Genomic DNA, 23,420 nt, shown 5'->3' on the forward strand with positions numbered 1-23,420 from the left:
GTACCCACCACAAACCAGGCCAGCCTCCTACAAGGGGAGAGGGTCTTTCTGACAAAATGGAGAGCAGTGCCTTCCCCAGATTATACTTCATGGTGCCCTGCCTGATACACACATAAAGGACCCTCACACAAGGCCTACCTTTGTCTTTTACACCCTAGACAGTTTGCAGCTAGGACCAGGAGAAAGAGAAGAAGTGACCAGAACTAGTTTTGGGGGCAGGTCAGGGAATTCTCCCACCAACAGGCTGGCATTAACAATAAAAGTGGCACCTTCAGAACCTCTCATCAGAACACTCCTGGACAAGTAAAAGAACTGCTCTGCTGTCTGAAGGATGATTGGACTTACTTGCCTGGAACTCAGGCTCTCCAGAAATAACTCAAAGGGTCAGTTAGCTGACCTCTTCCTTGAACTACAGGAACACAAAAGCTTCCAGAGGCTGCTCTCCAACTGCCCAACTGCCCAACTGCCCAACTGACCAAAACCAACTGGAACTGCTAAAGCCCTGCAACTGGCCTCTTCTGGAGTGAGTCCTGACCCCCAGAATGTGCCTGCCAGGTCCTGGACCCTTTCATACTAGAGAGAGGTCTACCCACCTAACCCTACTAGACCTGGGTCATCAGAAATCCAAAAATATACGTGTGGTAAACTAGTAGGAAAAAATAACAAATTGATTCATCCTTAACGGGGTTATGAATCCACCCATTAGTAATGAAACTTAATTTCTAAATTTATTTATATTCATTTTAGAAAAAGGACAAGAAAACATTGAAAACAAATAATGTTATGGGAATTTATATAGCGTGTATCTGCCCAGAGGCTTCGCAGCGCTCAAAATTGAAACAAACGCATCCATCAAAGATAAATTGGAAGTTAAGCCCTGAATAGCCACGTCTTCAAGGCCTTGTGAAAGATAGTTCATGATTCATAGCTCGTATGCTGATCGGTAAGGAGTTCCATAGCTTCTTCCCCTTGTATGCCAGGGATCTCCCCCCCCATCTAGCTTTCTTCACTTTGGGGATCACTGCCCTATTTGCTGAGAAGGATCTAAGTAATCTGTTAGGGGTATAAAAAGACGCTAATGACCTCAGCATTTCCTGACCTCGATTATGCAATGCTCTATGCACATGGCATAGTGTTTTGAATTGTATCCTCTTAGCCACTGGGAGCCAATGCAGCAAAGAATTTCCAGCTTTTATAGATTCCTGCTTAGAAATATTCAGCACCAAACATGCAGAAGCGTTCTGGACTCTCTGCAATCTTTTGATCACATAGCCAGGTAAGCCCATGAGCAGTGCATTTCCATAATCAATTCAAGAACCGATTAAAGCCTGTGCAATTGTTCTTTTGGCAGTAAGGGGTAAGATGGTGAAAACCCTCCTCAACAGCTTAAGAAGGCCGAAGGAGGTGGCAACTATTTTGTTAGCTTGATGGGCCATTGACAGTTGTGGATCAAGCCAAACCCCCAGACTTTTTATAGATTCTTTAGGTGGGGGTAGAAAACCCATTCCATCAATCATTGATGGATTCGGGATGGGCTTTACTTGTTGCCTAAAAATCATCACCTCTGTTTTATTGTCATTAAGTTTAAGTTTGCTTCCGGTCATACATGCTGCCACAGCTTGGAGACAAGGACCAAATACTAACTCTATGGACCGGGAATCCCGTAAAAGAGATATAATTAGTTGTGTGTTGTCTGCAAAAGACACCAAAGTCAGCCCAAAGGGCTGGACTATTTCTGCCAGTGGCAGCATGTAGATATTAAATAAAGTGGGACCTTGCCTCTTAATCTGCTGGGCAGAATAGCACTCTATAAAATGATGATCCTTCCTAGGTTCCTTTATCTGCTGCAGAACTTTCCGCACCCTATTCCATGGAAATGGTTCAAGGAGATGAACACGGTGGCACGTCGCTTACTATGGTGCAATACCTGACCCAGGCTGGCCCTTGACTCCTGCCAAAGGGATGTTTAAGAGGGTGGATTGGGGATGTCCAACATTTACCACTACTATTTTGCAATGCACCTGCTGGTAATAAACGACTGGATGAGAGGGGATTGGACTGATACAGCATACCAGTTGGAACTCCAGGTGATGAGTTACCCCGGGGTACTTGAGATGCTCTATGGACGCCCCATCCGCGTGTGGCCCCTGGGGTGACTAGAGCGGTGTTGTTGGGCTGGCGTGAGGCTCAGAAGGTGACAGGTTGGTGGGGCTGCCTCACTCAGCAGACTCCTTTATGGCATGGGGGGTGGCTGGCAGAGGTCTCGGTTAGGGGGATTCCAAAGATGGAACAGTATAGGAATCTCCTTGTTGGGTGATGTTTGGGAAGGGCCGCGCATGCGATCCTTTGAGGAGCTCCAGCGACTCTTTTCACTCAATAAAACCCAGTTCCACAGGTACCTACAGCTTTGTCACACGCTGCAGGTGTACATCCGGGCTGGAGAAACTATCCCTGAGTTCAGTCCCATGGAGGTGAAGGCGATGATGGGGAGCCTGGGCAAGGGGAGGGTCTCACAGATTTACCGCTCCCTCTTCACCAACACCGCTCGACCGATGGATGGGCTTCGTCGGAGATGGGAGGAGTGGTTGGGTCCCATGAAGGAGAAGGACTCGAAGGAGTCGCTGATGGCCCCTTGGGCCCTAGCCATAGCCACTTGCTTTCGGGTGCTACAGACATACTACCTGCACATAGCCTACCTCACACCTCTAAGGTTGCACAGGGCAGGCCTCCGACCCCAAGCGGACTGTCCTCGATGCTCGGGCCCGAATGCCGACTTCTATCACTTGGTGTGGTCTTGTCCATTTATCGCGACCTATTGGAGAGTGGTGACATCTGAGATTTCCAGGGTTCTGCAGGACGGGGTGGAGGCGGCCCCATTGCCGTTCTTGCTTGGGGTCATGGGGGGGTGGGATGTAGACGGGCTGACCGGACTTTCCTGGGAGTAGCCTGTTTGGTGGCCAAAAGAGACATAGTGGCGGGCTGGAAGGCAAGGGCGGCACCAACGTTGGCCAAGTGGCGACGGGGAATGGACTGGTGCGCCCAGTGCGAAAAACTAGTATATGAAGCAAGGGGGTGCCCGAACAAATACAAGAAGGTGTGGGGGAAGTGAGAAGCCACGTCGTGTACCTAATTTGCATATGGACTGGGTCTGACCGGACGTGGGGGACCCCTGGTATACAAAGAACTGATGGTCTTTTAGAATGTTTTGGTGCAAAAATGCATATCCGATGTGAAGAACCATGTAGAGGCCTGTCTGGAGGCGCGGGAGATGACCTGTTTTTGTCTTTGTTTTTGCCTTCGCTTTTGTTTTATGTTGTGTACTCAATTGTTTCTGCAAAATCAATAAAATTCATTATAAAAAATAAATATAGTGGGGCTGAGGGAAGACCTCTGTGGTACTTCGCATCTACTATTAATTTGATCTAAGAAATATGACCTATCTAATACCTGAAACTACCTATCTTTGATAAATAAGTTGATCCAGTCTAAAGCTAACCCAGACATTCCAATATCTTGTATCCTATTCATTAATATATCCAGATCCACCGTATCAAAAGCGGCACTGAGGTCCAGAAGGATAATGGCTGTTTCCATACCCTTATCTAGTCGCTTTTTCGCTTCTTCAGTAACAGCGATCAGTGCAGTCTCTGTACCATGTAATGGTCTGAAGCCCATCTGGGTGGCATGTAGAATGTTACTGAATTCCAACAAAAGAGACAGTTGAGTTTGGACATATTTTTCAGCTATTTTAGACAGGATCTGCAACAATGAAATAGGCCTTTAATTGCCGAGAATTCCAGGGTCAAGATTAGGTTTCTTCAAAAGTGGTTTAACAATGGCATGTTTCCACTGCCCTGGCACTACACCAGAGGTAACTGAAAGATTGATAGAATTCGTAATGAAGGGAACCGTCATTGTGTCGCCTAGTGATAAGACCTGGGGAGGGGCTGGATCAAGAGGGGATCCTGATTTAATAGCTAGAAGGTGTTTGTTCACGACATCTTCCAATATCGGAGAAAAATCTGATAAAGTTGTAGGATTCACAAACATTATTCACAAACAAACAAAAATTTACATAACTTTATACACCTAATCCTAAATGACAATATCATTGCTCTCCAAAGTATTTGTTCACAATGTGGTTATGCAACCCTGTTAAACACAAACCCACAAATCAGTGATGTTTGTCCTTGATAAAGCACATATCTCACTCTGTAGACGTTTTCATTCTATGTTCTGAGATAATGTGTAATGTAGTCCTTGATAACTAAAAAAGTTTTACAACCTCATATTAAACCAATTGTCAACGCGTTTTGGCCCCATCCCTTCTGGGCCTCATCAGGACAAGTGGAGACAACAATGCCTATTAAACATAAATATAAACAGTGGTCATCCGAACCCAAAAAATAATTGTTAAAGATTGTCTATCATAGACCTCTTATATTTGCTGCCACCAAAAACATGCTAAAACTGAAAAAAGTGCTGTTAAAAAATAATAATAAATAAGGATCACTATTGTGACACCCCATTGTGGGTTATTTAATAGCACCAACCTAATTAGTGACTGAATGAAGCTCATGCTTTGAAAATTAATCAGTGAAACATCCTTATTCCTCTCCCCTTGTGATTAAATTGCTTGCACATTCTCTTTGCCAGACCGTTACCTGAGAAGGGCTTCCCGAATGTATCAGTCAGTATTTCTTGTTCTACATCTGCAATTTCTTTCAGTTCTTCTTCGCTAATCCTTAAAGCCGTTTCCACTGATAAGGCTTTATCCTGGGGAGTGCAAAACCACAGTCTCTCTAGTGGATAACAGTTTCCACTGGTTCTGGAGGGTGCTTTGTGCCCAGAGTGCTTCATCCTGCCAAGGACAGAGGTAATGGATGCCTTTCTCCACTGGTTCTGGAGGGGGCTTTGTGCCCAGAGTGCTTCATCCTGCCAAGGACAGAGGTAATGGATGCCTTTCTCCACTGGTTCTGGAGGGGGCTTTGTGCCCAGAGTGCTTTATCCTGCCAAGGACAGAGGTAGTGGATGTGAATCTCCACTGGTTCTGGAGGGGGCTTTGTGCCCAGAGTGCTTCATCCTGCCAAGGACAGAGGTAGTGGATGCCTTTCTCCAGTGGTTCCGGAGGGGGCTTTGTACCCAGAGTGCTTCATCCTGCCAAGGACAGAGGTAGTGGATGCCTTTCTCCACTGGTTCTGGAGGGGGCTTTGTGCCCAGAGTGCTTCATCCTGCCAAGGACAGAGGTAGTGGATGCCTCTCTCCACTGGTTCTGGAGGGGGCTTTGTGCCCAGAGTGCTTCTTCCTGCTCGTGGCGGCCTCAGTTGAGTCGGAGCTGTCGGCGCTCATTGGCCTGCGGTGCTGGTGGCGGCGGTGTCCTTGGCAGCGGTGCTGGTGGCGTCGGTGTCCTTGGCAGAGGTGCTGGTGGCGGCGGTGTCTTGTGAAACGGTGCTGGTGGCGGCGGTGTCCAAGCAGCGCTGGTGTCCCTGGCAGCGGTGCTGGTGGCGGCGGTGTCCTGTGAAGCGGTGCTGGTGGCGGCGGTGTCCTGTGAAGCGGTGCTGGTGGCGGCAGTGTCCTTGGCCGCGGTGCTGGTGGTGGCGGTATCCTTGGCAGCGGTGCTTGTGGCGGCGGTGTCCTTGGCAGCGGTGCTGGTGGAGGTGGTGTCCTGTGAAGCGGTGCTGGTGGCGGCGGTGTCCTTGGCAGCGGTGCTGGTGGCGGCGGTGTCCTGTGTAGCGGTGCTTGTGGCGGCGGTGTCCTTGGCAGCGGTGCTGGTGGCGGTTTTGTCCGCGGTACAGGTTTTCGGCAACTTGCCTGTATTTCAGTGCCCCTTCCCCACCTTGGATGGTGGCGTAGCTGTCTTTCCACTTCCAAATGTACTCCTGGGAGAGCCTTTGGTGGTAGATGTTTTGCCTTTCTCCCACCGGGCAGTGGCCAACTTTTTATGCTTCTGAGGTGGGGGACTCTCCGTGGTCTGGCTCCTTGGCACACTGGCTGCCCTGCTGCTTGGTGCACTCCAGAAGCTGGTTACTGCTGCCACCACTGTTCCCGCTGATGTGGTGGCTGAGGTGCTGGGTTGGGACCTGGAAAGGCGGGCCCTAGGGGACTGGAGGGGTAGGGGAGGTGAGGGGAAGAGGTCAAGGTTGGACAGGAAAAGTTTTTTGGACACACTGGGACGGGTAGAGGGAGGGGGTTTGGGAGTGGAGGAAGAGGTAGTGGTTGTAGGAGGTGTACGTTTGCTGACTTTGGGTGAAGGTACATGGGCTGGAGGCTGTTGTGAGGTGGATGGCTGTTGGGTGGGTGTGTGGCTGCGTTTGTGTACCTTGGGAGGTGGGCTCACAGACACACTGGGGGAGGACACAGTGGATGTGTGAATGGTAGTGGGGGTGGTGAGTGAAGTGAGCGGGGTGTGGTGATGGGTGTGCTGGTGATGGACGTAGTGGCTGAAGATGTAGTGCATGCAGGTGTGAGTGGAGACGAGACAGGGAGGGAGGAGGGAGACGAGGAGGAGGGGGACACAGTGGAGGCAGTAGATGTTGGTATGTGTGCATGGGTATGATGCTTGTGTGATTGCCTGTGGGATGTGTGGTGCTTATGTTTGTCAGACCTTTCCTTGTGTGTTGAGGTGGGTGCATGCTGGTCTGATGGTGTGCTTGGGATAGGCTGAGGTACAGGTGTTTGGGTCTGGGTGGAGGAAGTTGGAGGGGGGAGGCTGGAAACAGGGACAATGGCTGCCATCAGTGCTGAGGCCAGAGTCTGAAAAGCTCGCTGTTGGGCAGCGTGACCAGAATGAATGCCCTCCAGGTATGCATTGATCTGTTGCAACTGCCTCTCTACACCCTGGATGGCATTCAAAATGGTAGACTGCCCAACAGTGAGGGACCTGAGGAGGTCAATGGCCTCCTCACTGAGAGCAGTAGAGCTGACAGGGGCAGGGGCTGAGGTGCCTGGTATGAAGGAGATGCCCACCCTCCTGGGTGAGCGGCCACAGGGCACACGCTGAGGGGCTGCTGGGAGGGCGGTGCTGGTTGGGGGGGTGGCGGCTGTACCTGTAGAAGCGGTGGGCACAGAGGGGCTGCCACCGCAAGGGAGCTCCCATCAGAGGAGGAGTCCGTGTCGCTGGTCTCAGCTCCTGTCCCCGCTGTGGAGCTCCCCTCGCCCTCCGTCCCACTGGTGGCTTGAGACTCCATTGTGTCGCCCTCCAGGGCCACGTGGGATGCAGCTCCCTCCTGCTCTGGTACCACTGCTCCTCCGCCTGATGATGCTAATGCACACAAGAACAGGGAGACCACAAAAAGGGGGGGGAGACAGAAGAAAGACATGTTGAGTTCATGCAGTACCGCTACCGTTGGCGGACACTACAGACACAGAAGACCCCTGCACTACGCTGTGCATTTTGAGTTCCCTAATTAATTACAGGGGCATGGGGTACAAGGCCTATGCCCGATTGCTGCTCACATGGAAGTCACAGGAGCCTGACTAGGTGTAGTTGGCTCTGAACACAGGTGGAGTGGGGTGCCACATGGCCTGCCTTACGAAGGGACCTTGCTTACTAAACTAGCCCTGGCCTAGGGGAACCCACAGCCCACCTCCCCCACCCAGACACCTCCAATGAGTGCTGAATCAGCTGAATGAGAGTGTACTCACCCCCTTGTGGCTGCTGTGATGACCTCAAGCACCCATCCAACTCCGGATAGGCCACCATCAGGATCCGGAACATCAGGGAGGTCATGGTGCGACGGGCACCCCTCCCACGTTGGTAGGCCATCCCCAGCTGGGCCTCCGCCATCTTCTTGCTCCAGTGGCGAATGTACCCCCATCTTTTCCGGCAGTGGGTGCTCCGTCTGTGGTGGGCCCCCAGGATCCGGACTTCCTTGGCGATGGCACACCAAATATCCTTCTTCTGGTGGGCGCTGACCTACAGGAATAGTACAGTGGAATAGTATAAGATATAACCGTCCGCAATGTCACAGTCATTGGCCCGCATCCCTACCCTTGGCATGACGCACATGCACTCACTGTTGTTTCATGCTGTTCTGCTTTCCTTCTTATCTCGTAATCAGAGCTTACAGAACATATCAAGAATGCACTTCTGAGTTCAAAGAAGACTTTTATTGTTGTTAATTCTTCCCCACCCACAAGTTCGTGAGAGACGAATTATTAGAATTTAAGCACAAAAGTAGTCACAGCATTAAAGCAAAATATATCTCAGTTACAATATACACAGCAGGTTATATTTATAAGATATTGAATGCAAAGCAAAACAAATACTTCACCGTGTGAGAAACTGTTTACAGCTTCATCTTTCTGGGGTCTGCAAGTTGATGACTCCAGTCAACTGCGAGAAAGAGATTATCTACCCACACAGGAGACTGGCAACTGGCGCCAAGTTCCAGCCTGAAGTCCAGCAGATTTCAATCGAATTCTCTGAAGCCCGAGTCATCCGTTACAAAAGTGTGCTCCCTCCTCTCAGACCTGGGAAAACTACGCAAGCATTTGGAGACTGGCCAGATCTCCTAGACTCCTCCTCTTCCCAAGCCTGAGCAGGAAGGAAAAACACCAAATGTACCCTCTCTTATCAGGTCTAGTCTACTGTGCGAAGAAAACAGCTTGGTTCATCTTGTGCAAAAACACAGCTTGGAAAAATACAGCCTGGGTTCTCAACTGCAATGTCTAACTCCACGTTAAAGGCAATAGGCAGCTAACCTAAATATCAAATGCAATGTCTAATGTCATGTCAAAGCTAATAGGCAGCTGAGCTGAATACAAAATGTAATGTCTAATATCATGTCAAAGCCAATAGGCAGCTGAGCTGAATACAAAATGTAATGTCTAATATCATGTCAAAGCCAATAGGCAGCTGAGCTGAATACAAAATGAAATGTCTAATATCATGTCAAAGCCAATAGGCAGCTAAACTGAATACAGCATGTCAAAGCCAATAGGCAGAATACAGAATGTAATGGCTAATGCACTGTCAAAGCCAATAGGCGGCTAAACTGGATACAGAAGGTAATGGCTAATGCCCTTTCAAAGCCAATAGGCGGCTAGGCTGAACAAAACATACAATGTGCTACTGGTGAACATTGAGCAACTAATATGCGCAGTGGTGAAACACAAAGTCATTGGTCAAACTCCATTAATATCATCACATTCCACCCTATGACCAATGAATTTTTGTTTCACATATCTCTTGTTTCAAACAAAAACAAAAAAAAACAACATCAGCACAAAAAAAAAACATTATCAGCAAGTCAGATTTGAATGATCAAAGCAATCACTGTAAAGCAATGGAAGTGGATTAACATATTGATCTCATAACCTTTCACATCAGAAACATCTACACAGAAAAGACTGAAATACTCTGAATGAGATTACGGTGTCTCTAAAATAGCATTTGATGTAGCATGAGTTCTACTCATGTAAAGGTGCACGGTCCACATGAAAGGTTTGCTGGAAGGTAAGTGAAAGTCAGAGTTCCATATGAAAAAACGCAGACAGTTAACTGTTAAGGTTGCTTAGTTCCAGTGGAAGAATGCAATCAAACAAGTTGAACTTGAACTGAAGGCGCCATTTGCGCAAAATGGATCCATGGTGCTCGAACTTTACTAAGCCAGGTTCAGGTTGGGGGTTCGGTCCCTTTCCCGACCCCACACGCACACACCCGAAGGGGGACCACACAGCAGACTCAGGGACAGTGGCGAAACGTGGTAGGATCTGCAAAAAAAAAAAAGTATGACTTTTCTTGCAAATAACATTTGTCATTTAAAATGTACCCTTCCTCTTCCTTTCCCTGTTTTATAATCAGCAGGACGATTTTGGGGCCCTTTGTTATAATTTCTGCAGGTTCTGGAGGGTCATCTGGGGCTTCAACCCATACCTCAGCACTGTGGTTTTTATCTGCTGCACCACGGCTTCCCTTTTCTTGCACTGTCAAAAGGGCTGGGGCAGACTCATTCTTTACCAAACCTCCATTCACTGCATTTTTGACAAGTTGGGCCATTCTGTCTCCAATTTGTATGAATGAATCAGATTCTTTTCTAGTTATCAGCATAATTTTGATTTCTCCTTGGTAATCTGCAGCAATCACTCTCCCTAAAACCTGATCAATTTGCCATTTCTGTCCTGGTAACTTTCCTCTCTCTGTGACTGCTTGTGGGACAGATTGCTCTTGTGCGTGCTGCACAGTTTTTATCAAATCTAGGGGAATGTGCATCTCTCTCATCTCTGCCCACCTGTAAGTGGCTTTTTCTCCCAGCTGTTCACATTTCTGGTACACCCACTTAGCCATCCCCACTAAGTTAGAATTCTGGGTGAACACTTCTCTCTCTGAATTTTTCTCTTTAACATCTGCAAGGGAATTGAACCAGTTAGGTGCAAGCCATGTGGAAAACCAAACTGCTAAACCATTGGCAATGAACCAAGAATCAGTGTAAAAATGACACATCTCACGTAGCTCTTGCTTTAAAATCTGACACACATTGTACAACGCTGTTCCTTCTACTATGCCAGAAAACAACATTTCAGTCAATGAATCATTAGTAAAACAAACATGCTTTTTATCTTCAGTGGACACAAATTCAAATGGTGCACACAATTTCACTAGTGACTCTTTTACCTGTGGTACTCTAGCTCTGTCTTGCAAGTACCAGATCCAGTGTATGATTCTAGCTAGGGGCACTCTTTTCTTCCCTTGTTCTTGATTTACATGTACATCAGTGTTTACCTCTTGCACTGCGCAGAAACCTAAAGTCTGCATTATTTCATTTGCCAAATCACAAGCGCACAGCTGCATATAATTTTTCCCAGTGACCATATACCAAAGTGTTAGGATTTCACTCAAATGAGGGCTATTCAGTTTCCAAAAATCAAACAAGCTAATGAAACTCGGTGTCTCTTGCTTAGTGCAAACAGTAAGAAACTCTAAAATCTTTCGTTTTACTTCATTTTGCAACGGTAACTCGTAAATCACATTCTGAGCTCTATCGTTCTCGTCCGTGTTATCAGTTAAGGAATGCACTTTGACTGCCAAAAAACCTGGCTCACACGGAGGCTCAGAGCAGCTCGAAGCTGTCTTAACCCCCTCATTACTGGAATGGGAAAAGAAAGATTCTTCTAAAACAGCATTTTTATAACTTTCAGCATTATCTTGAATTAATGTATTCTGGCTAATTTGCTCACGTAAATTCTCATTTTCATGTTCCAACTGCCTACATTTCTCCTGCATTTCTCTGTAAGCAGATAAAAGTATCCAAACCCTTCTGTCAAAAACAAAAGGAACATCACTGCTCTCAAAAGGCACATTTTCTAAATATGCTTTATCACAACAAGAAAACGTATTTCTCATAGCACCATCTGGCAGTTTAACTACACATGCATTTTTAAACATGGTCTGCCGTGCTTCTGTAATTCTCCAAACAACAAAAAACAATTACACTTTTAAATTGTGCACGTAGAAATCTATAATTCAACTCTACCCCACTTCTGTTCCAAAATGTTCTGCTTTCCTTCTTATCTCGTAATCAGAGCTTACAGAACATATCAAGAATGCACTTCTGAGTTCAAAGAAGACTTTTATTGTTGTTAATTCTTCCCCACCCACAAGTTCGTGAGAGACGAATTATTAGATTTCAAGCACAAAAGTAGTCACAGCATTAAAACAAAATATATCTCAGTTGCAATATACACAGCAGGTTATATTTATAAGATATTGAATGCAAAGCAAAACAAATACTTCACCGTGTGAGAAACTGTTTACAGCTTCATCTTTCTGGGGTCTGCAAGTTGATGACTCCAGTCAACTACGAGAAAGAGATTATCTACCCACACAGGAGACTGGCAACTGGCGCCAAGTTCCAGCCTGAAGTCCAGCAGATTTCAATCTAATTCTCTGAAGCCCGAGTCATCCGTTACAAAAGTGTGCCCCCTCCTCTCAGACCTGGGAAAACTACGCAAGCATTTGGAGACTGGCCAGATCTCCTAGACTCCTCCTCTTCCCAAGCCTGAGCAGGAAGGAAAAACACCAAATGTACCCTCTCTTATCAGGTCTAGTCTACTGTGTGAAGAAAACAGCTTGGTTCATCTTGTGCAAAAACACAGCTTGGAAAAATACAGCTTGGGTTCTCAACTGCAATGTCTAACTCCACGTTAAAGGCAATAGGCAGCTAACCTAAATATCAAATGCAATGTCTAATGTCATGTCAAAGCTAATAGGCAGCTGAGCTGAATACAAAATGTAATGTCTAATATCATGTCAAAGCCAATAGGCAGCTGAGCTGAATACAAAATGTAATGTCTAATATCATGTCAAAGCCAATAGGCAGCTGAGCTGAATACAAAATGCAATGTCTAATATCATGTCAAAGCCAATAGGCAGCTAAACTAAATACAGCATGTCAAAGCCAATAGGCAGAATACAGAATGTAATGGCTAATGCACTGTCAAAGCCAATAGGCGGCTAAACTGGATACAGAAGGTAATGGCTAATGCCCTTTCAAAGCCAATAGGTGGCTAGGCTGAACAAAACATACAATGTGCTACTGGTGAACATTGAGCAACTAATATGCGCAGTGGTGAAACACAAAGTCATTGGTCAAACTCCATTAATATCATCACACATGCACGCCTCATTATCCCCCCACTATCTTCCATCCACACCACTCCACACAGGCATTGCCCATTCGGCATGCTCACAGTGTACTTACCTGTTTGTCTGGAGGACCGTAGAGTAGTGTGTACTGGGGGAGGACCCCATCCACTAGTTTCTCCAACTCCTCCATGGTGAAGGCAGGGGCCCTTTCCCTAGACACATGAGCCATTGTCTCTTCCAGACTGAGGTCACAGCAGCACTTGCAGTGTAGGTCCTCTCCTGTCGAAGATCAGGTATCAAGTGAGTGAACAGACAGAAAATGGCAGTGACGTCCGCTGCGGTGCGTACCGTCACCACCGGTGTACATTGTCATTGGCTCCTGGGACCCATAGGGTCCAATGTTAACCAATACAGGATTTCGCCGTGGTCTTCGACTGCCTACTGCGACGGTGTACAACGCCAGCGCAGTTACCTCATCTCCCCTTGTCCCACATTACAGGTCAGGCAGCCGTCATTTCAGGGGGCCACCTGGCATTAATTTGAAATGTGTCACACATATCTAGGCCTTGCATACACACTAATACCAGCACATAGCGGATTAAAAAAATTGTGGAATAAAGTTGTGCTTTCGTACCTCAGTGTTGGCTGACTCTCTGTTCGCTGGTCTCTTCCATAGAGCACGTCCGCTGGGGCAGGTGAGGAGATAGCGGCATCCTCCGGTGTACAGACCGCTGGTGGACCTGTCAACAATGGAGAAGTGACATGTAATTGTCACCTACAGACTGGACCGTGCCACAATCCAGGAACTGTGTGCCCAGTTGGAGCCAGACCTGATGTCAGCTATCCACCATCCAACAGGGATCCCCCCTCTAGTGCAGGTCCTGTCAGTACTCCATTTCCTGGCAAGTGGGTCTTTTCACACAACAGTGGCCATAGCATCAGGGATGTCCCAGCCTATGTTCTCAAACCTGTTGTCCAGAGTGTTGTCTGGAGGAACAGGTGTACAGAAACCGGAAGAGTTACCATTCTATGAATGTGCAGATGGTGTGTTTGGCCGACCAGTACATCTCCCATGTGAATGCCAAGTTTCCTGGCTCAGTGCATGACGCTTACATTATGAAGAATAGCAGCATCCCTTATGTGATGGGGCAACTCCAGAGGCACAGTGTGTGGCTATTAGGTGAGGACATGGACCCTATACAGTGTGACTAGGTGTCTGGGTCTGGGGTTGCCCCTAAGAGTTAGTGTGTGTCTAACAGTTGTCCCTCGACATTTGCAGGTGACTCTGGTTACCCCAACCTGTCAGGGCTACTGACCCCAGTGAGGAATCCCAGGACAAGGGCAGAGGAACACTACAATGAGGCCCATGGGCGGACTAGGAGGGTTATAGAGAGGACCTTCGGCCTCCTGAAGGCCAGGTTCCGGTGCCTCTATATGACAGGTGGTTCCCTATTTTACTCACCAAAGAAGGTGTGCCAGATCATCGTGGCCTGCTGTATGCTTCACAACTGGGCTTTGCGATGACAGGTGCCTTTTCTGCAGGAGGATGGTCCAGATGGAGATGTTGTGACAGCTGTGGAGCTGTGGACAGTGAATACGAGGAAGCAGAAGAAGAGTATATCGACAACAGAAACACAGTGATTCATCAATACTTCCAGTGAGACACAGGAAAGAAGACATCACTGCCTGCTACATCTGATACACTTGTTCTACTGTCACTTTCACCCAGTGTATGGACCCTGAGTTGTCACTTTCCCTTTCCATTTCACAGATGTGGGTCCCACTGTGTGACATCTGCTTTGTTTGCGCATGGACTAGAGCTGTGTGACATAGGTACGTTGACAATACAATGGATATAGCAGTTTTCCACAGTTATTGCAAATACACATTTTCGAAAGCACAGACTGACTCCAGATTGTTTTGTGCTTTAAGGGTGTTTATTTAAGTGCTAAATATTGGAGGGTGGTGTCAAATGGTCAGGGGTGATGGTGGAGGAATGTCCATGGCAGAGTCCAGTCTATTAGTCTCACAGGGGCATTGTCCAAAGGGGCATAGGAAGTGGAGATGGGGCAGTTGATGGATGGACAGTGTAACAAAGTGGGACAGAAGGATGACAATCAGGGTGGTCCATAATTTGGCGGGGGTCTTGGCATTGTTCTCTGTCTTTGTCCTGGATCTCTGCAAGATATCTCACTATTTTTGACTTTTCTGAGCCTGTCAAGTCCTTCTTTTGACCCATTTTGCCAAAGGAAAGGAAGTTGCCTAATAATTCTGCACACCTGATATAGGGTGTTGATGTCATTAGACCACACCCCTTCTCATTACAGAGATGCACATCACCTAATATGCTTAATTGGTAGTAGGCTTTCGAGCCTATACAGCTTGGAGTAAGACAACATGCATAAAGAGGATGATGTGGTCAAAATACTCATTTGCCTAATAATTCTGCACTCCCTGTATAATGTCCCTGTACCGAGGGTAACTGTAGCATTACGCTTAATTGTAAGTGCCGCTTTCACCCAAAGGTCCCGCAGATTTTGTGCTTTCTTGAATGAGAATGAGAATAACTAAATCTTTCACAATTCTCCAATTTCTTTCAATAATTGACCTGATTTTGTTGGCTTTAGGACTACAAGTAATGACACTAGTTAAAGGGGTCTCCTTACTATGTTGTTTAGGGATAAGTAACATTGGCAAAGTAATCTTCTTTGTTACTACAGTTTCTTCTAATACAAAGAAATTGACCATAAGGTAGATTTTCTCTCAAGGTTCTCGGATGTCCACTCGAAAAATGTAACAAAGTGTTACGATCTGTTTTTTTTTTTTATATAAATTAACTTCTAGATGTCCTTCTTTTGATAGGATCCACAAATGTAGAAAGTTAATTTTCTTAACTTTGCAGTTCTTTGTAAATTTATAGTCAGATGTGCGTTGGTCAAGCCAATCATAGAACAGAGCCAACCTTTCATGGTCTCCTTCCCAAATCATCTGTATATCATCAATGTATCTGAACCAATTGATAATATTCTTACTAAAGGGATTAAAGTCTGTATATATCCACTTATTTTCGAAACAGTCCATTACCAAATTTGCTATCTCAGGTGCAAAGCTACAACCCATAGCTACTCCTTTAATTTGGAGGTAAATTGTCTCCTTATATTTGAAAAAATTATTTTTAAGGCACAATGATGCTAAAGTTATAAGGAAATCTGTAGGAATGTCTGTCAGCAACTTTTGTGTATCGAGGATCTGTCTGATTTCTTCAATGGCCTCATCTTGTGGAATGTTAGTATAAAGGGCTTCTATATCGAAAGTGACCAAAAGCTGTCTACTTTCATCAAACAGAAGATTCTCTATTTTGTTAATAATGTCCATGGAATCACGGACATATGCTTTGGTTTCGACTACAAAAGTTTTTAAGAAGACATCTACAAATTTCAATTGGACCAAAGGTTCTAAAAGTGAACCACATGCTGAAATGATCGGTCTGCCAGGTGGCTTTTCCACATTTTTATGTATTTTGGGCAAAATATAGAAACATGGTATTCTGCCTTCATTTTGATTAAGGAACTCAAATTCCTTTTTACATATCCAGTTATTGTATAAAGCCTCTTTTGCAATGGATTTGTGCGTGTAATGCTGTTATTTCGTCTGCATCTACCCTTCGGTAATGATAAATGTTGTTTAACTGCCTCATCACTTCCTGATCATACATATCCACATCCCATATCACAATTCCCCCACCTTTATTTGCTGGTTTAATAATAATATCATGTTTATTCGCCAGACCAACCATAGCACCTTTTTCTTCTTTGGTGTAATTATTTCTGAAGAAAATCCGTTTAGAGTTAAGATTGTCTAATTTTTTCAATAATACATTGATTTCCTTGGTTAACTAATTTCTATTGGACTAAGGCCACTAATGCTACCCTCTATTTATTTGGGGGAGTTGCAAAAAAAGGCTTTTAACCTCAATTTGCGTAGGAAGTATAAGACTTCTATCTTGCTATCCAAAGGATCTTGATTTTTTAAGGGTAGAAACAATAACCCTTTACTCATAATTTGGATTTCTGCCATTGAAAGATGATGTGAAGATAGATTGTAGATTGGGATCGGGTTGTTAACAATATCTAACGTCTGTATGATCTCCTCCGAGTACGGAAGATCCCCTGTTCTTGGTATTGTCCCCTTGGAGTGCCCCCACCTCTTCCTTGTCGGCTGCCCCTGCCTAAAAAAGGTTGGGCCACTGGATATGATAAGTTCAACAGGGATTGTACCTGAAAATCCTGTTCTGAATCTGAAGATGTATCGGAAAAAGTAATACATTTTTTCCGTGATTTTGTTTGGTACTGAAGATTCAAAGTGTTAGGGTTATTATTTTTGTAAAACTCTTCCTTTAAATAGGGGTAAGTGATAGTTATTTTTTTTTTTTTTTTTTTTTTTTGTCCTCATATTCATCCCCCGTGCTTTGGTTAAGTAAAAAAAAGGCAATGACACAACAAACGACAACATGCCACCAAACCTCAGTAGATCATCCCCTCTAATCTACTGATTGTACTTTCTCGTACGGGAGTCATTGATCAAAAGTTATCACTTTCAATCGTAGCCAAAGCAGCACCTCCAGAGAACGAGGGGGAGATCTTAATCATTGGACTTTAAAAAATTTTTTTATTTTTTTTTATTTTTTATTTTAAAGTATACGAAGTTTATATGACACAACAAAAAAAAAAAATAATATGTTATTGATACACATTTTCCCAATATAACCAAAAATTATCTTTTCTAGACAAGGGGCCCCATTGTTCCAATGTACAGATTCGATTTACAGCTATCTGCCAATCCAACACCCGAGGAGGCAGAGGATCAATCCATTTACGACAAATTTCTCGCCTAGCTAGAAGAATTAATATGAACAGCAAATGCTCTTGCTGAACTGACAATTTCTGATAATTTGTATCCTGGTCCCACACCCCAAACACCACCAATGCTGGATTTACAACTAAGTTTACATTAAAAATTACTTTAAAAAAACTCTCTATGTCCCCCCAATAATTCAACAACTTAGTGCAATGCCAAAACATATGGATATCATCCGCCTTATCATCCCCGCACCTTGGACAATTTTTCTGAGATTTCCCAATAGCTGTTAATTTGGCCGGAGTCCAGTAAACCCTATGGAGTGTGAACAAATGATTGTTCTTCAGCCCTGCAGGACTAGTAGTAAGCCACAGTATTGAACAAGACTTTTGCCACAGTGTTTTAACATCTAAAGTTGGGAAAGTTGCTCCCCACTTCGACAAGGGGAGGGAAGCGCTATCATCTGATGATTCTAACAGAGCGTGGTACCACAATGCAACCTCTTTGTTGATAGCTCCCTGATTTAGCTTCCCTTCCCATATACTCCTCCCTATTTCCCCAATTCGACGGGACTTTACCCAACTAGATATTTGAAGATACTTAAATCTAGAAACTGTCCTGCCAGTACCTTCCTGGAATGCGCCCCAGCTTAACACTTCATCTCCTTCCATCAATTGGCCCCATCTTTCCACCCCACTTGTTCTCAAAGGAGTTGATAGTTTGTCTATGAGGCATTCCGGAGTGCCAGGCGAATCCCAAATGGGAGCTGAGCTACAAAAATAAGGTATCTCTAACGCCCTCCGAAAATGCATCCAAACTTTACATGCATGTCTGGGGAGTTTCAAGCGAACTTTCTTGAAGTAACTGGGGTGTCCAAATTTATATAAAAAGTGATCTGCTCCTTCTTCAAGGTGAGCCGTTAATGCTCCCCAGACTGAATCGTGCTCAGTCCTTTTATTCAATAAAACTCTAATATTTTTTAGGTGAAAAGCCAAATAGTACTTAAAAAGGTCTGGAGACGCAATACCTCCCCATTCCCTTTTTCTACTCAACTTCTTCCAAGCAATCCTAACTCCCTTGGAAGCCCATACAAATGAGGATAACTCCCCTTGTAGTTTTTTAAACCAACTCTTCTCAAACTCTAATGGGATAGTGTTGAACAAAAAAGTAAATTTTGGAAGGATACACATCTTCAAAATATTAGATCTCCCAATTATCGTAAGAGGAAGAGCAGCCCACGCTTTTAACAGTTTTTTGGTTTCCCTATATACTATATCAAAGTTCAATTTAGCTACCTCGTTAAAAGCAGCTGTTAACCGAATACCCAAATATCTGATCTCTTGTTTAACTAAAGGGGAAGCATACATCAAATTCCAACACATTATTTCTGTCTTTTCTGCATTTATGCTGTACCCAGAAAGTCTTCCAAATTGTTCCATCAAAGCAGTGACCTTAGGTAGAGTAGAGCTAACATCACTCGTATATATCATCAAATCATCTGCGTATAAAGCCAGTTTTTTTTCCCATCCCCCAGTTCGAAAGGGGATAATCTCTTTAGAAGACCGGAGTAAAGTTGCCAAGGGTTCAATGTATAAATTAAAAAGCAAAGGAGACAGGGGGCATCCCTGTCTCGTACCTCGCCAAATCCTAAATTCTTGTGTTAAATGGCCATTTACCAGAATTCTCGCTAGAGGACATCTATACAGTTCTCCTATTGCCCTGATAAAAGGGATTCCCAAGCCCGCTTTTTCCAGAACCACCTTTAGAAACAACCAATTAACATGGTCAAAGGCCTTGGCCGCATCAAAAGACAAGATCGCCAGAGGCGCCTTCTCGTGAACCGCCAAATCAATTGCAGCAAATAACTCGTGAGTTATCTCGTGAAGCTGCCTCCCCTTCATAAAGCCCTTTTGGTCCGAATGGATTAGATTGCCAGCAACTCTCCCCAGTCTCTTGGCTAAAAGTCCTGAATAAAGTTTATAGTCTACGTTCAGCAAAGAGATGGGCCTATAGGAGGAACAAGACGTGGAATCCTTACCCGGCTTTAGCAATAAGCAAATTGTCGCCTCTCTCCAGGAATTGGGAATTTGGGTCCCTTCTATCAACATAGAGTTGAATAACTCTAATAAAAAAGGGATAAGTTCCTCCCCCAAAGCCCTATATAATTCGTTAGGGAGACTATCTGGCCCCGCTGCCTTACCTTTTTTTAGTGCCTTTAGACCTTCCGCCAACTCAGCCTCATTTAACTTATCATTCAGTAGGAGCCTCTTCGACTCCTCTAAAACTGGAAGATCTACATTATCTAAGAATTCTCTTACCGGCTCTTCTAAGTTAACCGAACTTTCTGAATATATCTCCTGAAAGAAAGATACGAATGCCCCCTCAATCTCCTCTTGCTCCGTACAGACCTGATTCGCAGGCTCTAATTTGACTGATAAAATGTGCCTTTTGGAAAAGTCTGACTTAACCTTCCACGCTAACAGTTTACTGCAGCCTTCTCCATAATCAAAATGAGCATATTGACTACTTTCCCATTTTAACCTACAGCGGTTTTCCAAAAAAGCATCTAGATTAGACCGGACCTTTTCCTCTTGACAAGACAGCTCCATTACTAAATCCGTTTTCCCTTCTAACTGCGCATTATACCTTGCAACCTGCAAGGTTTTCAATGACAACTCCATGTTTCCCAACTTTTCCCTCTCTTCACGATACTTATAAGCTGCTAGGTTAACTAGCCTCCCTCTTATAAAAGCCTTGAACGCATCCCAAACACACCCCAAACTTGCTGTTCCTTGATTCAACTGGAAAAATTCTCTAGTATCTTTTTTTAACACTTCTACTGATGCGTCGTCTAAAAATAGAGCACGATTGATCGTGCTCCTAATTGTCCTGTTACTCACCCTAATATCTAAATGTAGTATTACTGCAGAATGGTCTGACAAGTGTGCTGTGTTGTGAGCTACCCTTCTTACCTCCGGGCATAAACTTTTATGAATTAAAAAAAAATCTATTCTAGATCTATGCCCATATTTTTTATTGTGGAATGTATATCTATCTCCTTCACCCCTTCTCCAGTGCCAGACATCTACCAAGCCTAAATCCTGCATTGCTTGCTTCACTACTGCCCTTGTCTTAGGTGAATTAACCGTACCCCTAGGGGTTGACTTATCCTGTACAGGGTCTAGCAGTATATTAAAATCCCCACCGGTAAGTGATAGTTATGCTGAAATTCGTTATATCCCTTGCTACTTTTGTTGTTTTTTTTATTTATTGTGTGCGTTTTAAAGTCAGCAATGACTTTATTAACACTCTCTAAAAGTTCTTTGGTATTCTGAATTGTGTTATCAGTCAGTATTTCTTGTTCTAGCTCTGCAATTTCTTTCAGTTCTTCTTCGCTAATCCTTAAAGCCGTTTCCACTGATAAGGCCAGCCAATCTCCTGAGCATTTAGTGCCTACTCCGCTAAATTGGGTCAGATATGTTTTGTCAAAAATAAAGACAACGGGTATATTTTTTACCTTCAGTGCAAGAGGTAGTGTTTTTAAGATGTCCCAACAATACCTGTGCATGCAACTGGGTGCTGATGTTTTTCTTTTTTAATTATTTTAATCTTTCTACCTGATCTAATCGTGGTGGTTAACTAGAGGGTTGGTCACCACTAAGTAGCGAGGGTTGCTCCAACAAATTCGTAATCTGTGCTTCTGAGTAACTTACTATATGGGGTTCTGACATTCTCTTATTTTAAAGTGATCCAAAAAAATGTCTTTTGTCAACGATGTTTTCTCACACCAATTAATTAAGCTGTTCTTCCCATTCTCAAAAATGGGGCTAGCCTGACTCTTCAAAGTTAAACACAACCTCACACCTAGCTAGGTGTAATAATCTTATCATACTAGAGAGAGGTCTACCCACCTAACCCTACTAGACCTGGGTAATCAGAAATTCAAAAATATACGTGTGTCAAACTAGTAGGAAAAAATAACAAATTGATTCATCCTGAACAGGGTTATAAATCCACCCATTAGTAGTGAAACTTAATTTCTAAATTTATTCATATTCATTTTAGAAAAAGGACGAGAAAACATTGAAAACAAATAATATCACTCACAGACAAACAAAAATTTACATAAATTTATACACCAAATCCTAAATGACAATATCATTGCACTCCAAAGTATTTGTTCACAATGTGGTTATGCAACTCAGTTAAACACAAATCCACCAATCAATGATAGTTGTCCTTGATAAAGCACATATCTCACTCTGTAGACGTTTTCCATCTATGTTTTGAGATAATGGGGGTCATTACAACATTGGCGGTAAATGCCGCTTACCGCCGTGCAGAAGACCGCCAACACACTGCATCGGCCGCGGAATTCCGCCACAGCTATTACGACCCACAGCTCGGAATTCAGCCCATCCCCTCAGGTGCCGTTGGTCCTTTCGTTAGGTCGTCCCAGCTTGTCACTAGGTTTTCCCACTCCGAGGCGATGGGGGTCTGGCGAACCCCCCTGGCCTCCTCGGCCTTAAGGACCCACAGTTCTGCTCTGGACCATCTAGTGACATCGCTTCTCCATTCTGTCAGCGAGGGGGGTGCGATCGACTTCCAGCCCTTCGTAATCAGCCTTTTATAGAGGGCTAGGGACAGGTCAAGGAAACGTCCCTCTACCCTTCTCCATTTGGCACTAGCTCTGAGGCCCAATAGACATATGTCGGGGTTGGCCGGAGCTCCGTCCCGAACAGCTCCATGAGATTCGCCATCATCGCCTTCCAGCCCCTCTGGAGTATCATGCATCCCCACATCATATGATCAAAGTCGGGTTCACCGTCTCCGCATCTGGGGCAAGTCTTGGTCTCCCCCCCGTATATGCGATACAGCCGTTGAGGAGTAAGGTATGTTCTGTGTAGATAATTGTATTGGATGTATCTCAGTCTAGTGTTGCGTGAGATCACCCTAGGGTAAGCAAGTGATCTAGTCCACTCTGACTCGGTCAGATCCCGCCCAATTGTCTTCACCCATTTTTCTCTTAGGGATCGCAGGGGGTCCACAGCTACCTCTGTTTGGGCCCTGTATATTTTGGCTATTAGGTGGGTTTCCTCTCCCTCTGTTAGCAGGAGGTGCAACACCCCGTGGGGAGCGGGTTCTGCGTTGACCGTGGTCCAATGCTCCTTCAGGGTGCGCACCAGCCTTCCAAAGAGTAAAAATTGTCCTATTGGGACTCCCCCTCCACCACATCAGCAAAGCTCCTCAGCACCCCCTCCCTGAATAGCTCCCCCACTGTCTCTATCCCTGCTCTCGTCCAAGGTCCCAATCCCAATCCCCCTAGCCCCCTCGCTCTCGTATCCAGAGAGACGGCCGCCAGCGGCAGAGCGGGAGAATGCGGTGGCCCCACTCCAGTCCTCCTCTCACACTGTTTCCAGCATCTCATCGCCACATTGTACATTATGTTGCCTCTAATGGGGGCCATCTTCCTGCCCACCATGTGTGCTGTAATCTGAGCTACGTCTATTTCACCATGTGCGGTAGCCAGGTCCAGCCACCCCCTACCCGCTAACCAGCCGGCCACCCATTGTAACTGGGATGCAGGTAATAACCTACGAAATCTGGGGCGCCCAGGCCTCCCAACCGCGTCGGTCTACAGATGGTCAAGAGCGCGGTTCTTCTGCGGCCCTCGTCCCATATCAGTTCTCTGAGCAAGGTGTTCAACTCTCGGAACCATGCCGCGGGGATCTGTAGTGGTAAGTTAGCAAAATAGTAGAGGAGGCGTGGGAGCATGACCATTTTTGAGAGTGCCACTCTGGCCATGATTGTTAGTTTTAATGATCTCCAGAAACCCACCGAGGAGCGCAATGATCTAAGTGTCCTACCGAGGTTGCCGTCCCTAAGATCGTTTATTTCGTGAAATATTTGTATGCCTAGGTATTTAAATGTCCGCAGAGCCCAATTTACATCAGCTGGGCGTGCACTATCTGGCATC

Source organism: Pleurodeles waltl, chromosome 11 (genome assembly GCF_031143425.1).
Source record: "Pleurodeles waltl isolate 20211129_DDA chromosome 11, aPleWal1.hap1.20221129, whole genome shotgun sequence".
Classification (NCBI taxonomy): domain Eukaryota; kingdom Metazoa; phylum Chordata; class Amphibia; order Caudata; family Salamandridae; genus Pleurodeles; species Pleurodeles waltl.